The sequence below is a fragment of the Acromyrmex echinatior genome, chromosome 14 (genome assembly GCF_024713525.1).
Source record: "Acromyrmex echinatior isolate Ae372 chromosome 14, ASM2471352v2, whole genome shotgun sequence".
Lineage (NCBI taxonomy): Eukaryota > Metazoa > Arthropoda > Insecta > Hymenoptera > Formicidae > Acromyrmex > Acromyrmex echinatior.
This window is the reverse complement of record NC_141865.1, coordinates 4,254,348-4,273,452: the sequence shown is the minus strand read 5'-3', so window position 1 is coordinate 4,273,452 and position 19,105 is coordinate 4,254,348. Positions and strand designations below refer to the sequence as shown.

Below are 19,105 nucleotides of genomic sequence, written 5' to 3'. Positions count from 1 at the left end.
GTGAGTACTGACTGAATTGTTAATTAATTTGAGATTTTTTTCGAAGCGGACGGGACATTGGTGTCCCGTGTTTCATCTCGACGCTTTCCGTGGTGCCGCGAATTTGACAGCGGCGGGGAGAGGCCATCTTTGAGGCCGTATCCTCTTTTACGCCGGCGAAGTAAGATCGCGATTACACGAATCGTGTTACATAAAACTGTCCAGACGACTGAACGCCGTGGAACAATGGCGAATAAACCGGCCGTGCGTGTGCAGGAAAGAGGGAAGGCTTGCCTACGCGAATGTCCCGCGCGCATGTAATATGGGCTTAATTTGCAATTTTCGCAAATTGTCTCGCGAAGCCTAGACTATACCTACCGGGCCTGTTTCAATTTACAAAATTTTAGCCGTATCGCAGATAAAATCAACATGAATGAAAGTCAGGATGGAGCATTTTATGATGGAGGCTCCGTTCTTTTGACTGTGACAAAATTCGCTTGCGACTTCCTTCCTTGATAAATTTTGAGAAAAGAAGGGTAGAACTTTTTGATAGTTTTGTCACCGCTAGGGTATCATTTTATTTCTGTGTTTTATGTATTTTTCTTCAAAACCCGAAAATAATTGTTTTAATAACTCCAGATTTAAGGAAAAATTGAAATAAAGTGAATAAAATCCTTATTCACATTGTTATAAAATCACTACCAGTTATGTTTTAACAATTTATTTATGAAATTAATTCCAAGTTAGATCAATTGTGAATAATATTGCTCCACAAACTAATTAGATTATATTTTATATTATAACGTTTGTCATCTCGAAAATTTCTACCCTCCTTTTCTTAACAAATCTGTAATTTTTTACCGTTTATAAAACAAAATCATTTTTTTACATAATGTACATCGTAATATTGTACGAATTTTATGAATACTTTCCTTGCGTAGAGTAAAATACTTTTTAGCAATTTGCGTTCCTATAAAAACAATTAAAGTTTTTTTTCCTTTGATCCATTTTGATCATAAAATATTCTTCGCATTTAATTACGCTACCGCAATTGATTGCATTGTATTTTTTCATTGGACGTAATTTTCGTCTTAAATTTAATTTTCGAACTTTAATTTTCGACTCATAAATTATTCTCGTGTTTATTCTTATTTCCACATCCACAAGTTCACTAAACAATAAGTTCGAGTTGAATTATGCGATGCTATTATATTAGAAATTTATTGAGAATCAAATGGAACAAAAATCACCTGTCGATTCCGACATGTCATGTTATCTCATTATCTTGTTTGATAATAATAGGCAAAGTCATTGGTCAACTCGGTCACGCAAGTGCGATTGCAAACATCCGTTTTGAATTTGGCATAGTTTCTCTATCCATGAGAGAACGTTTGCTTTTGCGTTTGTATCTTTTTGATTCCATCTAGAAAAATAATGACATGACAATACGTCCCTCTTGAAATTATTCCACTTTCATCTGAAACATTTTTCAATATCTTTTATATTTTTCCAAAATTTTCAAGGTCTCCATATTTTTTTCTTACTCTGTGTACTCTATGTATCAAATTTTTTCGCAATTGCACATTCAAAATTATCTAACCTTTTAATGTGATCAGTTTTAGAAGAACTGTTCGCAATTTTTATTTGGCAAAAGTAATACAAACATACAATTAAAGCTGAAAATTATTAAGTTCATTTAAATCATTCTAGCAATGTTCTCACCACTTTTCGGACAAATGATTGTTGTTTCCTGTTTCTTGAGGACTCAAATAATGGCTGCATTCAGCGGACTCAACAGTTGAATGAACGCTCACTGCTATTGATGTATTCTTTCAGATCTAAAATGCTGATTGGATAATCTAAAAGAATACACCAATAACAGCGAACGCTCACTCAACTGTGATGATTTTTCAAGGTCTATACAGATGTAACTTGGGGGTGAAAATCGACACTTTTTTAATACCCTCCTTTATCAATCGTCGATGGAGACGGCAGCATTTGAGAATACGAGATATTCATGTATCGCTCTCACGTTTGTCACGCATCCTTTCCTCTTTTATTTCACATTTCCGTCAAACATGGCAGCGAAAGAATGTAGTTCCGGCGTTGAATTGAAATATCCATCATAAATAATTATATAGAATCGTCGCGTTGGTCTAGCTGTGTGATCTTTTCGACATAGTTTTCCGTTTTTTTAATTTGGAGAGATGGAATCTTTCCATAACAAAAATGGATGAATAACGGTCTCTTTTTTGTTTCTTTATGTCATAATCATCAGATTAATACTAATATATAATTAATTGTATATCGTGATTATAAATATTCATTTTTATGGCATTGTAGGGATTTTAAATGTATTGAGAAATAGTTATAAAATCAAGGATAAAATCATAGGAATAAAATCAAGCGATGACTTGCTTTTTACAGATAGATACATATATGTATATTTCATTATAGGATACAAATATTAAATTCTTATTTCTTATCTCAGCATTTCTATTTTATAATTCACCTATAATCTATGTTAATATCGTTCTCACTGATCTCTGTAACTGTTACTCGGTGCCCTTTGCATTTTTTCAGAACCTCTTCTGTAAACATTTACTAATATTTCTTATATTTAATATTTTTCGTTTAGCATTTTTTACTTGGAAAACTAGTGCAATACTGGTGCACATTGACAATGAGTGCAATTGAATGAAAAAATCATTTCACATATTTTATTAATAAATATTTCGACTCTTTTAATCATAGTTTAATCATATATTCTTTATTATCACAATATATAATATAATCTTATAACATTAAAAGAATTAAATTATTTATTAATACTCAAAATAAATGTAAATCGATTTGCACTGAATTGCATTAGTGTTACACCAATGGAAAATGTTATTCATATAAAAATAACATAAATTAAATTGACTAAATGAACAAATAAATGTATTTTGAAACGTTACTTCTAGCAAGTAACCTTTTTCAAATGTCACTCGCCGACTTGTATGCATATTCCGAGAGCTTCTAAATCAGCAGATAATTTCCCATCACGAAATGAATTATTTTCCGATATTCTAACATAGTTCTCTCTTGTGTGCCGAGGGCAGTTGGTGGTTTCCTGCTAAATAAGGGGATAAGGGATAAGGGGTTGCAGTTCAAAAATAAAGGATTTTATATCTTTATATCACATCAGAATCATATGCATTAATGAAATTATAAATATAGTGCTATTTTCTATAACATATCTCTTGACTGTAAACTTGTTTTGGGATTATTTGAAAGATAAGAAATAGAATCCAAAAATCGCAACTGCACTGATTTAAGAGCTCATAAAGAGCTCCTAATTCTGAGTCTACGAACGATTTCCTATTGTTAATTTCAAGATGGACGAGATTGTATGGGCATCACACACAATCCCCACCTTTAAATAAAAATTCCTGCTAATCGAGACGAGTCAAAATTTTTTTCTTGTAATGTTTGAAAGCTCATAAATAGCTCATAAATCCTAATGAGCTATTCTTTTTTTTTTATTTTGACATGATGAGAGACCAGCTGGATAGGAGTTTCGTAGCTTACCTCAAGAGCTTTTCAAAACACTATAATAAAATTCTTTTTCATTAGAAACTTTTCGAATTACAAGGCTTGAAAGTTACAATTCTACTAGCGTTAACATTACTCAAGGTATTTAACTAAAACTTCTTGGATGTTGTTCAGCATCATTTTTATGTAAAAATGAAAATGAGAGGAATCATCTTGATCTTCATCTTGATCTTGACAAATGTTGTCCAGGTCATGATCCTGAGCATTTAAGAATTGGTCGGACACCTTGGATAAAATCGATCGGTAAACTACAAGAGCATGTAATGAAAAATGGGATCTTTTATTTACAAAAGTGACTTTAACGACGAGGTGAAATCAATACCTTCTTATGTCTTCTTTCAAACTAAACAACTTTTGTTTGAAACATTTTTCCGATCTACATAGTTTTTGAAAAATCTTGATGCATTGTTAAAAATGGGACATCCCGTATAATATGCGCGATAATTCAATGCGCGTTCATGTCAAAGAAACTCATTTACTCTTAACAATTTTCAAGTATTATGTTTTCACAATTTTTTTGCGATCCTTGCCAATTTATTTATAAATTGTCGACATCATACTATATTATACAAGACGTCGGACTACAAGATAGAGAAGCTTGAAAGCGGAAAATCATTTAGATCTTGTTCTGGTTATCCGCACGAAGGCCGCCAGTCGCCGCGAATATCCGCGACGCGGCTGCTGTTGTTAAGATTAATTATGTGCTACAACAGTTTCAAATGATCTATTGTGTCTTAATGGCCATGTCACACGCTCCAACCTTGAGTGTAAGTCGAGGCAATTGACCTCAGAGACCGGATCTGGAATTCTTTTTCTTCAGGAAAAGTTAATGTGGAATTATAAAGGGGTGATAGGTCTTGTATGTTAAAAGTCCCATTCTTCGGATTCAAATGAATTTTGCGACTATCCGCAAGAATATTTTATTTAAATACTTTCTTTAATATTTCTTTTAGATCTAATCTTTAACGCAAGCTATGCTTTATTTTAATACACGTACATGTTTCGGAAGTTTTTTTCTCGTGAACCTTCGAATTAAAACGTGTTTAACAGTATGAATAATGTTTTTTGTACACATATAAATACATATATACATATATGTGTATAAATTAAATAATTAATCGAAGCTGTAAATTAAATAATTAACGGACTCAATTGTTAGTTATCACTCTCTCATATTTTTAACGCGGTTGACGCGAATAGCGAAAGTTTACCGTTGCGCAAGAGATTAGCGATTTTACCATCGATTAAAGGCACCTTGATGTTTAGACCCGTTCCATTCGCTTATCGGTCGCTTTCATACTCAATTTATCATAATTAGCCAAAGTATCTAAAATTGAAGCTTCGATCATCACTCCGCTTCGCTTATTTTCGTTACTTCCACTCCCGAAGTCTTGAAGGATTACCTTTCCGTTGCCAGTCTTCTTTCCGATTTTTAATCCTATCAGCCTAACTGTGCTGTTCTTCCAATCCGTACGTTTTTTGTATTTGATTCAAGATAAAATTCACTCTTCGGGAACTTCATGCAGTCCTTGCCTTGCAGTTTCTGTATCAAACTCGTTATCAATCCGTCGATTAATCTTTTACTGAGCCAGATATAATTTTTCTTCCCTCTCGAGCGATTATTGATGACCAACCATCGATCTTGTTCGCGTTCTCTTTCTTCGATGTGACACCGACATCCAATTCAAGCTGCATACTCGCCTTGGCAAACTTATCTCTTAATGTATCCTTAATATCTGGAACGTACAGATAAAAATATTCATGTTCTTCTTGTTTTTCTTCCCTCTAGGGCTCCTTGTCGGAATTTTAATTCATTCCTCTTCCGACGAAAATTCTTTAGAAGCTACTTTCGCTTGATAGTGTATCTTGTAACCATTTCGCTTGATTCGCAAGCTGGACATTCGTTGAGACGTTCTCCTCGAATGGGACTTAACGGAAGATTTTTCGATTCAACTTTAGCTTGAAAACCTACGTTCAGTTTCGTTGGGTCTCTTATGGAGGCTACAGATTTTGATACTATCAATGGATTCATAGAGTCATCCACAATCTCTAATTCGATTTCCCTACTATTACTATGAATTTCTTTCGGTATTTTAATAATATTGACGAATTGCTTAATTGTTCAGTTGCCACTTTTCCAAGATTATATGCATTCTGAGAAAAATACAATCAAACTTAAAGTAACATGTTGCGTCGAGCAACGTAATTTACTCACCGACAATGATGATAATAGGTAGAGAAAAACCAGAAAGGAAAGAGCAAAACTAAGAGCACCCATTTCGATTCGATCAAGCGGTTGCAATCCGTTCGGACGAATCAATCTTTATTCTGAGTCTTTTTGTATCCTGAGCGACAATTTACTCTTCGCAATCATATAGTAGTTACGCTTTTTTATCTGTTTCCGTTTTAATTCCGCGTTGCATGTGATTTCGTCTATTCACGATGCATTGTCTGTACAAACAGCATGTTTGCCATTTAACTTTGCTGTGATCAGTAATTACTTCGAAGGCCATTCTTTAAACTCAAAATTATTCCTTTTGTTATTAATTACTTATTTTTAATAAATCATTTTTATTAATTTTTATAATTATGTACTTATCAAGAAAATAGTATGAATCTGTCTTTCTACGAGAATCTTAATGGATATGAATTTTTTTATTCTCTATCAAACTTTGTTATTAATTTCTTTTGCCAATTATCCATATAATTGCACAGCGTCAGAAACGATTCTCAACATGATCCGCGAAATAATTTATCAATATTACTTACTTTTTGCTGGGATTCATCGATTTAGCCGGATTTTCACCTATTGGCGAGTTAATGGCGCGTGCTTGAAAATTTATAGTGCGTATAATCAAAAGTTCATGTTCTCTCATGACTCCTCATCTCCTTGTCTTGATATATATATTTACATCCTGTTTTATACGACACGTTTGATGTACAAAAAACATATTATATTGCGTCTCTAGTATATCTATGTATACAGGATGTCCCATTTTAAATGACGACTTCATATATCTCTTGAACAGTGCATTTTAGAGAAAAATGTTTCGAATAAAAGTTTCATGATTTCGAGAGGGGCATAAGATGATACCATTGGTTTGATCTTGGATGACGTTGTCAAGATCAGGGCAAGTCACTTTTTTTTTAATTTTCTATTTTTCGTTACATATTCTTGTAGTTCTCAAGAGCTTTCCAAAACACTATAATGAAATATTTTTTAATTACTTTTCGAGTTACAAAGCTTGAAAGCTGTCGGCATTAGCATTACTCAAGGTGTTCGATGAGTAAAACTTTTTAAAGAGATGCTGGAGTGATCACTTTGACGCTGCAATAGACTTTATACTAAAATCGAAAAAAAATTTAAAACTTATTTAATTTTTTTCGTAAAGCTGTCAGCCTGACATAGATGTTTCCTTAATACAAAAGTTTTATAGTATGGACAAACGATAGTGCAGCATTAAGCGTATTACGTGCACAATATTTATGAAACTAGAAGATTAAAAACTTAAAAAGAAAGATTTGTATCGATCTGCAAATGACGTGTGCAATATACAAACGCTGAGCGAAGACTCGGAATGGTAAACAAAACAATAATTGTATCTAACAGTTGGTGTTTGATTTTGCAAGAGATGGCGTTGTAATATGTTAGATAAAGACAGATGAATGCATTTGAGTGAGACACAACGATATATAATAAATATAAGAAATGAATGAAAGAAATGAATGCCACCATTATCGAATTTGGAATTTAAAAAGTCTGTATTATCGACCTCGATCAAATTCGGCCATCGTTCCAACATCTCCTTAAGGGGATCCTAAATCAATTACTGAACTTGATCGAGGTCGATAGTACAGACTTTTTTAATTCCAAATTCGAAAATAGTGACATCTTTGATTAATTTTTTATGTTATATATTGTTCTATCTTACTCAAACGCATACATCTATCCTTATCTAACATGCCAGCACCATCTATCGCAAGACCGCGCAACTACTACTACATCGAAATTTCGACTTTGTTGACATTCCCAGTCTTCGCAAAGCATCCGTATGTATTTTCTATTCGGTGAAAAAACTTTTCTTCTAGACTTTCAATCTTAGTTCTACAAATTATTGTTCGTTCCAATAATATGATTTCAGTTGCACGCTTATTTTGAAATCCAGCTGAAAAGAAGATTTTTCACCGAATGGAAATGATGGTAAAGTAGGACGATTTTAGCATTCTCTTAAATGTTGTTCAGGAACTGGTCAAGGTCAAAGCCATTGGCGGTTGTATTTTGCTCTCATTTTCATTTTTATGTAAAAATGAAATGAAATGAATGACACCCTGAATATATAAAAAATTAAGTTAAATATTTTTATCATTGTTATTCATAATGTAATATTATTATCGATAAGTATAACCTACTTGTCTACAATTATTTTCAATCTGTGATACATAAAACCATATATAATTGTTTTTTGTCTAAAAACCTAAGTTATAAACAAATTAAATGTTTCAAAAAAATTCGTCACTGCAATCGTAAGTGCGTTTTCTCGAAATGACGTAGGGATTCGATTGTCCGTTTGTGTTTAAGCATTTCTGTTTGTTTACTCTTGTGTACTCTTCTTGCAAAATGGATAAAAATTGATTTTCTTTAAGTAGTAGGCATTTTTACTTCATATAATTAAAAAAAATGATGTTCACATGATGGACAACCGAATCCCGTATATAATTTAGGAGTGCTGGAATTTTTATTTAAATATAATTTTTTGAGGGATAAACAAGATTATTTTTTATGGACAAATGTGGACAAGTGGACCATCTAATGCAATGTAGAGTTTGAAATTCGCATTTAAGAGTGCGAAGTTTATAGATCTAAGATGTTTGTTGAGCTAGCATCCCCCTCCCCTTACGGTTTAGTAGAAAATCGCGATTGAAAGTGAGAGATGCTACTTAACGTTAAGTTAGCACCTCCTTCATTAAATTACATACAAAATAAAAAAATTAGTATAGTAAAATTAAGTGCTTTTTAGTTGTTTTCAAAATAACAAAATTAATGTAACGGTTTAAAAAATATACGCCAATAAAGTTTAATACATATAACATCGGTACAAGAATAAAGTACCAATTAAAATATAAATAGCGAATTGATTGTAGGTTCAAATTGTTCCTTTACTTTTATGCTTTCAAAATATGTTCAAGAAGATTTTGCTGTTCATCCCCTTTAAGTAAATTACCCCCGAAATGATCATCCATTGCCTTCTAAGAGTGCCAACTTTTTATAAGTTAGCGGAATAAAATGAGCAGAATCAATTTTAACTAATATTTTTATTTGTTGCTCATTTGTTGCCAAAGGAAAAAATTTATTGCTCTGTCGGTTTTTTTTAAATGATGTTCCGCTAAAGAAAGATTAAGTTAGCGGAACAACATACATATAACAAAGTCAATCTACATAAAAATAACGTAGGAATTTGTTGCTAATTTGTTACTATTAAAATATTCTAATTTTGAACCCATTACCTATGAAATAAGTGTAAATAACAACAATAAACTTCAGCGTATAAGCGGAATAAGAGTAAAGTACCAGTAAAAAATTTTGTTATTATTTATACTTATTTTGCAAGCAACAAATTCATATCTTTCATATTTCGAGAGCAACAAATTCAGTCGACATCTTAGTACCTAGAATATTTCGACAGCAACAAATTAGCAACTAATTCTTATGTTATTTTTACGTAGATTGACTTCGTTATATGTATTGTTTCGCTACCTTAATCTTCTTTCAGCGGAACATTATTTAAAAAAAAACTGATAGAGCAAACAAATTTTTTCTTTGGCAACTTTTTAGTAACAAATAAGCAACAAATAAAAAAGTTAGTTGGAATTGATTCTGTTCACTTTGTTCCGCTAACTTATAAAACGTTGGCACTTTACTCTTGTAAGGAGGCGATGGGTGATCACTTTACGGGTGATTTTCCTGTCAAACAGACGAGCACCAAATCTTGTTGTGCATATTTTGAAAGAATATATGGCATACTGGGAGAAAACGAATATAGTTATAGCAAATATAATATACATAAATTTGACAACTTTTGCAATTTAAGTATCTGTAACTAGTTTTACAAGTAATAGCAACCGAAGTAGTACTGAATACTAACTGCAAAATACAGTCATGGTAACAATATTATAGTACTATTAATTGGTAGTAAAATAGTGACTCCAACATTGAGTAATTATTTGGACTTCATGCAAATAGATGACAAATAGAAACAATCACATTTTTTCTAATTTAGACAAAAACTTTTTTTTAATAACACTATATCATAATAACATAATAACATAATCAATCATTGTTGAATTTTACGAAATACATTCAAAGCCTTTTCTCTAAAGTCGCTCAGCATGAGCAGTACGTGGCATTGTCACCAGAGGGACGTAGCGCAATTCAGTTTCTCCTAAGAAGAAAATCACTCAACTTACAATAAAAGGCGCAGCGTTGGTTTCAAATTTGGAAGACAAAAATAAATAATAAATGCATACAAAAATTTGTAACTGTGTATTATAAAGTTTTAATGAGAACTGTAAGTAAACTTCCGAAAACGTCAAACACGAGTATCATGAATTTTGGCGGAAATACTCTAAATGATGTCAAGTGAATGCCCTTAAATGGATTTTCACCGACACGAAAGTTTAATGCCAAAAATGTTTACATAAAGTTATGTGTCGCTGGAATGGAGTTTTGTAAATGTTACTTCCGTGCCAATGGATGGATTTTCCACGCGAAGCGACTTTCATTTCACCTCCCTCCTTGCTTTCAGGAGCGTACGACTTCCATGCGAAGCGACTTTCATTCCACCGTCTTCCCAGTTTCAGCGTCTGAATTTCCACGCGAAATGAGTTTCATCCTACTATCCTCCCCGTCTAGGGGCGGACAAAAGTAGAGTATATCTTAGAGATCAATGTCAACATCAAAGTCTCTCGGAAGTGATTTAGAGTGAGTCTTTTCGCCAAAAAATTTTAATGGCAATTTTGCTTAAAATTGCCTAAAAAAAAGTTTAATTTTCCTGGATTATTATATCATCGAAATTAAAAACAATTCCACGTGCATTTGTTCGACGTATCGCGTCTTTGTCTTTTTATCGGTCTTTGCTCGCGCGTTCTTTTCGCGTTTACGGAAAAGAAGAAAAACGTCAGAGACAAGAATATAACGAGTTGCCTCTTGTATGGTTCTCAGACATTCAAGCTATTTATTACGCGCGATTCCTCACTCTATATAGATAGCAAGAAAGATCTTTTTTTCTTTTTGTTTTCCTTCTACCTCCGCGCTCCTCCATTATATCCTTTTTCATCTTTCTCACGATCGTGCTCCCCCTTGTTGTTCTATCCGCTGTCTTGTACTCGACGCGCCTTTACATACAGTTGTAATTATAGAAAAGAAACTTTAACTGGAAGAAATTTCTATCACACAATGTCTTTTTCTTTCACCCAAGATTGTACCTCAGAACGAATCACAGTTTCTTGTCGAAGTGTCTTACGCGTTTACACGAGCGATAAAAAAAGTTTTTGCGAAGTGAAAAATCTCTTGGTTTTATAATATGTATCTTGAAGAAGAAAAATACTTATTATAATACTTATAAATCTCTAAATATTAAAACATATCTTAAAATATATCTCTTAATAATACTTATAGATCTCTAAATAATAAAGCGATAATTTCATTGGAAAATAGTCATCGAAAAGTCAACTTTTTAGATACTACCATCATAATAGAAAACAACTGAATTAAATTTGATCTATATCACAAACCAACTTTCTCAGGATATCTCTTTTTGGTCTCAACATCCTCTTACACATAAAAAATTGGATTTATTGGATAATGACTATTCTTTGCAATTTATTTTCTTGACAATGACTGAAAGAATCCTTGGCTAATAAAATCCTTGGTAATAAAAAAACAGCTTTAAATAAAGATATCACTCTTAGCAACAATGATAGTAATAATAATAATAACAACGATCAATTAAAAACTTGGTTTACAATTGCATAGGTCCATTGTCCGAAAAATTTAGAAACGTCATTAAAAACACTGTTTTCGTTATATTCTTTTAGCATGAATAAGTTGAGTAACCTTATCAGAGCGCAAAAAGATCCATTACCTGCGAATTATAAGAAGAATCGTTTATAAAATTTCTTATAAAGATTGTGATGCAGCATTTTGAACAAACAGAGAAACAATTGAAAACGAGAATCTCTAAACATAGATCTCATATTAATAGAAACACAAACATTTGGTAATTGCAGATCATAGGTTGCATCATAGTCGTGATTTCTGTTAGGAAATTTCTGTTAAAATATTGGATAATAAGCAGAATTACAATAAGAGATTGATATCAGAGATGATCAATATAAAATAATAGAATAACAGCATAAATTTGAAAACAGACACAGAACTGCTAAACCAAGTATATTTAAATTATTTTAATTCTTAGTTTGTTTTTATTATCGACATCGAACTTGATTTTTAAATGATCGGCGAGCTTTCACGAATTGTCTCATTTTATTGTTTGACGATGTATGGTCGACACATTATTCCGTATTGTACATTTCATTTATTATTTTATAATTTAACTAAAAAATCTTTAATTGTTTGACATTTTTACTATTAAGACTTTGGCTTAGCAGTTTACATTATGGGTAAGTTTTTTTTGTATATTTATTTTCCCATGCTAAAATATTTATTTAATTTTTTTTATTAAAGGCATCGATTTTGATTTCCATTCAGCCTTGTAACTGGCACGGGAGAATATATTTTCGATAGAGAACTTAGTTTGGCTTCTCTGGAGACTGCAAAGAATAGATTTACATCTTCCAATGTTGTATGCGTAGATAACGAGCAATATTAATTGTAACTTTTTTGCATATATTTTTCGCTGAAAAAGGTTAAAAAATTAACCAAAACCAACGAATTATCGTTTCAATGATAATGTTTGTTCTCTTCAATAAATTTAATTTGAATATTGAGAAATATTCTTGAACAATTTGCACACCTTGAACAGCGCTTATTTCCTCAAGCCTTTTTATCTCTATTATTACTTTGAAGAAGAAAGTTTCTCCGGAAAGTGAAAAACTCGCAATAAACATAGAATGCGATTGTAACTTATTTATTAACAACTAAAATAACATTTAATAATATTCATAATTCAATCGTTGAGGATTATTTTAACCCTTTCTGGCATAGTGGCAAGTATCTTCTTCTTTCATCGATTCTTCTTCTTCGTTCATCCATTTTAATGATTTACATAATGCATTAATTCATCAATTTTGATGGTTTATTTTTATATTTTCCACTAGATAAAAGAATTGCTATTTATGATCCAGATCAACAGTAGTTGATCAACTCGACAATTCAATAAATCGACAATGATATACCTACGAAGCTTCTAAATACTTATTTCCGGAAAAATTATAAGAATTTTGCAATTTACTAATATTGCAATTTACTATATTGGATATCATTTAAAGTTTTCAAAATTCGACTCCAAATAAGCACATCACGATTCGGAAATGGGTCTTAGATATTGAATAAAAGACGAAAAACAAAATCTGGATCTAGATATTCTCCATGTCCTTGTCGTTAATTCCGGAAAATGCTAAGAGAGACAAGAAAAACAGTTTGAAGTATAGATTTGGATTTTGAAAATTCAACTTCACATTCGCATTCAGCAAAATACCTATCAGTTTCTAATTGTGCGGGAATTTGTGCAATTTTTCTTTATGTCCGCCTTATTGAATCCACTATTTTTAATTTTGAAAATCTGATTTCAGATTTGTGTTCAGTAATCCGAAATACTCCCGAATATAAATTTTTAGGGAGATTTGTTAGATAAAAAAATATGGAAAGAATTAATCCCTTCAAATCTGATTTTATTGAAACAATGTTTTAAAAAAAATAATTTTACTTTATTCAAGGGTACTTTTATAAGTTAACATTGAAAGAAAAAAATAGTTGTGGCAACTATATTTTTGGTAACATTGGCAATTATAGTATCTGTAACTGGTTTTAGAGTAATAGAGTAATGACAACTAATCTAGTATTCAACACTGTAAAAATATAGTTACGGCAACAATATTTGTATACTATTAATTTTGATAGCGAAATAGCATTTCAATTAGATTAAATAGTTACTTAGACCTCATAAAAATAAGACATAACAATTATATTTTTTTACTTTACAAACACTTTTTTAAATAAAGCACACTATAAATGTATTCGCAGAATGATATTAACGCTATTTGTCATTCTGTTTTCATTGTTTATTACGCATAAAACAAGGATAAAATGAGATAACTTCAAAAAATACATTCGTATACTTCAAAAAAACATTTTCGCTAAAATCGTTTAACCACAAACAGTATGTGGCATTGTTATCAAAGGGATACAGCAGAATTCATAAACAAATATAAATCCATTATTAAAAATTATTTACAATAGATAAATATTACAAGCCTTTTTCGAATTAAAAAATTTTTGTTTTGCAATCTTGATAAAAATCTTTGTTGCGAATTTAACAGTGATAATCAACCGGAGTAAGTCAAAGAATGTGTTACCTATCTTTTTTTTTATTATCTTTTTTTTATTAATTTATTATGCCTATTTTATTGCATCATTGTGGTTTAACTTATTATCGAGATTACTAAATCTTTATTTTATTAAATAAATGAATCTACAATGTACTAAAAATAATGGAAACTGGAAAGATTATGGAGACCCTTAGGGCAAGGTAAGAACGTGTATTGAATATATTTATTCTCTGCTTTAATTACATAAATTTTTTGCTTTGAAACAAAGAATTTATGTTTTTAAAGCAGAGAGTTTGTATTTTTAAAGTAGGGAATTTGTGTTTTTAAGTGAAGATTTAATACATAAACACGTACGCATGTAATGTACTAGTCGTATTTGGGACCTTCGGTCCTTTTAAAGACTATATATATTTATAATGTCCTATATATATATTTGTAATGTCAGAAGATCCGAAAAACTATACTGGAAATAAATAGTTAAAAAATAGGTATTATTTATAACTCGATTTATAGGTATATTATACATTTTTCGACCACCCTTGATTGATAAAGTAGCTAGGATAAAAAAGTGGTCGAACGTTTGTCACTCGCTCTGGATGGCTTTGGTGTCACGTTCTTCGCGATGACGTGCGTCGTGAAGACACGAATCTCCTGCGTTTCCACTCCTCGATTGAGTCACTAGTGATCTAAGAGAATCGATCTAAGTAAGAGTTATTATGTTATTATTTCCATTTACGTCACCATTGCTTTTAAATCGCACTAAGAAACGTTTTATTTTATATCTGTCTAACTTTTTGTCACATTAGCCTTATATTTTCTGCTTAAATTTTCTCGATTGGTCAACAGACACAATTAATCGTCTTCAACGATTATCGCGGTTACATCCTAACGACACATTATTACACATATAATCTAGACTTATATACATTTTCTCTCTTGTTCTAATATTCACTCTGAAATGTTCTAAATGAATCATCATCCCTATTTCATTTCCATGCAAAAATTTCACATCATGATTACGTCACTATCTCCCTTTCATAAAAAATGAGTATCGATTCTCTATTTTTATTTTATTTTTTGATGTAATACATGATAAAATTTCGAGATTTTCCTTAATATCACAGTCATTTTTCATGGGAGATTTGGGACGGTTCAAAGAACTAAAAATAATTCTTATAAGTCATCAACGCTTGATCGATCTTCTTTAATTTCATATCGCATATTTTCTCCGAGGAATTGAGATCGCCATCCTTGTTTCATCGGAATTATTGGAGTGAATAAATATAATTCTCTCTTATTGTTTTCTTGATAAACGAACATTTTTTAGAAACACTTATCTTACGTCAAAGTAATCAACAGAGGCAAGTTATGAGTAATGCAGACATTTTTCTGTTGCCTTTGAGAAAACTGCAAGATGAGGCCTTACGAAAAATATTAGAAGACTAGACAAGATTGAGAGGATGAGGAAATGAAGGAGATGAAGAAATTAAGAAGCAAACAGGTAAAACCAGAGGCAAAGAGATAAAATTATAGGCAAAGAAGTAAAACTAGAGGCAAAGAAAACGAATATGATGGAAGAAAGAAAAGAATAAGATTATTTTATTTATTTGGGAAGGAGGGAGAAGCGCGGGATAAAGCACGCTGATAAAACGCCGAGAATGATAAAGCGAAAGGATAGAGAAAATACGCAATGGGAAAAGAAAGAGAAAGAGAAGAACGACGCGACGAGACTGCGATGTAGTGAGTGCAAAGGAAACGGAAACAGAGTATGTGAGCAAGAAATGCGTATGTGAGCGATGCACGGTAGCTTCTCATAGTGAAGACAGTTGTTGCCTCGCCGCAAAGCTGCACGCATCGTATCGAAAGAGAAATCCACCTACACCCATCTTACGTGCGTGCTTTTTTTGCGTTGCGTGTGCCACTTCTTCCGCGTTTAAATATCGATTATTTAAATATCGATTTAAGTAATGAGATGAGTGTTAAAGAAAATGTGTGCCTTCTTCGCTTTCCTATATGAGATCAGTGTTCTTGCAGTGCTCTACGATTTAATGTGAAAATCGTACTCAGTGCGTTGGTGCCTTAGCTTGAAAAGATGAAAAGTAAAATTCCTGAAAATCGGTGTTTCGAATCTCGAATAGATTTTTGGTTCGAAAATAAAAAATGCAAATTACTTATTTATGTGATGAATAATATGCGTGATTCTTTTTACAAAAGTGATATCCAAACTAGTCAAACAATTCGAGAATCCAAATTTTTTATTATAATTATAATATACAGAATGTTTTTCACTAATCAGTCGTCAGACGAAGCCTTCTATCTATTTAATAAGTTACAAGTCGACACAAGTGTTGTTCTGTCTTTGTTACTAATGAATTGTAAAGAATGATAAAACGACATTTGTGTCGACTTGTGTCATTAAAGCCATCCATGTTACTTCCGATAGATTAACAACAAAATATTTTTAACAAAACTTTGTGGATTTCTAATAAAAAAACTAATTTTGTAAGAAAAAATTTAAATTTGTCATTTTTTTAATAAAACATCGAAATCAATTTATGTTTCTTTCAGATGAAACCATATATTTGTCTTTCCATATATTTTTGTAATTCATAAAAAGAAAACAAATTCATTAATACAGTATTGTATATTCATCGATGTAGTAGTGTTATTTTGATTATTTGATCTCAAAATAATTTAATTAATAAATATTTATAATATAATTTACGAATTCTTGTCATCGAGGCTTAAAGCAGTGAAACTCAAACATAAACATACATGATCGTATTAAAGACAGAAATAGTAATCGAAATACGCGCAAAGAAAAATTGAAACGTACGATAGTATGAAATACTTACGTTTATTCAAGTGTTTTCATATGCATCAAGCATATTTATTAAAGTACAATAAATGTTCAAATCTTACGCAACCTTACGCAACTGCATACCTTCCGCAACGTATAAAAGTTTCATTGTTTTCATTAGATTTGTTATACATAAATTTAATTAAACTGTAATGTTTTACATTTGCATCTGACTGCTTTAAGTATCGACGATAGATTCATACATTATGTTGTAAATGTTAATTGAATTATCTTAGGCTCGAAAATAATCGAAATGATACATAACTATATTGATGAATTTGTTTTTTTCTGTACTATAAGAATATAGAAAGAAAAATATATAGTTCTATGTACGAAAAATAATTTGCTTTCGATTTTTTAATTGAAAAATGAATAAAGTTCAAATTCTTCATATATAATTAATTCTTTATTAGAGACTCACAAATGTTAGAAACATTTTGTTGTCAGTCCATCGAAAGTATCTAAAAAATCGCAACGATTTGACGAACACTCTGTATAATTATAATCATAACTATAGCTGGTTTTCTTCCACTTTCAGTACATCGCAATTGATTACATCGGTAGTCAAAACGCAATCGGGTAAGGATCTGGGCAACGTGTAAATTTCGAGCGAACGTTGGCGAAAGAAATGCTAAAGAAAGTAATGGCGCTACGGGATATCCGCAGAGTTAAAAGCGCGGTGTGTCAAGAGTCATGAGAGATTAGTACAGCTCCAGGAGATTCTCGCTTCAAAAATAATCGTAGTATTTTTACCATCACTTTATTCACTTCACTGGCGAGCGCACCAAGTGGCGTTAATTTAGCACCGAGTATTCTCATAGCCCGAAGCCATGTTAATTCGAAGAAAGGTTGTTGACTTGATTGCTAGGAAAAAGATTGTTTTCAGACACGAATTCGATCATATTTTTGAGCTGATAATGGCACTCGCGCTTTTATTCTTATGATGAATTACGTTGACTCGAAGCGTTTATCGACACTGCAAGCCACATAAACAATTTGAGCTCAGAGACGCAGAAATATTAATTACGTCTGTATTTCAATCACGGTACGTTTACGATCGATACATATGAGTTTCAAGGAACATTGTCATTCATCTGCTTTGCATTGTGCATGCGTATGTGCGTGCACCGGGTGTCCGGTAAGTTTTGACAAAGCGCTCGTTTGTACATAGATAGAGCGGACTAAACTAAGTCGAAAAGTCCTCTATCATTTTGCATTTTTCGCAACCCTTAACAAGATATTAATTACTAAAAATTACCGAATATTGATCTTCAATAATTTTTTACTCGAATATTATCAATTTTATAGAAAAACTGCAGGATACAAAAATTGTTTATTTTATTCTCATAGAGCTCTAATCCTATAATAGAAATCATAGTAGTCGTAGAATCTTAAGTAGTAGAAAATTAACCAATCACAGTCGAATGTGAGAAGAATAGTCGACTATAATTGATTAATTTTCTACGACTTAAGATCCTACGACCGCTACGACTTCTATTGTAGACTCCGCATAAGAATTTTTTATCAACTTTCTAGTACCGTATTTTCTTATATATTGGCAACTATTTTTACCAACATAAGAAAATATAATATTAAAAAATTCTCAGAACTTTACTTTTGAGAAGAAAATAAACAATTTTTGTCTCTTGCTGTTTTTCTGTAAAGTTAATACTATTTGAGTAAAAAATTATTGAAAACCAATTCAGCGAGTTTTAGTAATTAATGTGTAATTAACTATTGCGAAAATTGTAAAATGAAGACTTTTCGACTCAGTTTAGTCTGTATACACGAGCGCTTTGTCAAAACTTAGCGAACACCCTGTATGTGTATATATACATATATATATAATGTATGTACAGGGTGAGTCTAAAAAGTTCACCGTATTTCTCTTCTAATAACGGTAGAGATAAGAGGAAGACACCTATTATCAAAATTGTAGAATAAGTAGAGGCACATACTTTGATGATCTTAAATAACTTTAAATGTTCCTGAACTTTATATCCTGACAATAGTAGAATTTTCGAAAAGATACTCTAATGCAAAATTATTCATTGGGCACCCTCGATAGAACGAGTAAAATATGCCTCTTTCTATTAAAAAAAA

The 19,105-nt window shown here is 31.6% G+C and overlaps 1 protein-coding gene and 1 pseudogene across 1 annotated transcript in view; one reads left to right on the top strand and one right to left on the bottom strand.

The window, feature by feature from the left end:
* The window catches only part of Fak (protein tyrosine kinase 2 Fak), a 68,993-nt gene that overhangs the window by 331 nt on the left and 49,557 nt on the right, over positions 1 to 19,105 (top strand). The gene's annotated exons all lie outside the window — the stretch shown is intronic.
* On the bottom strand, positions 8 to 15,611 carry LOC147907373 (uncharacterized; annotated as a pseudogene).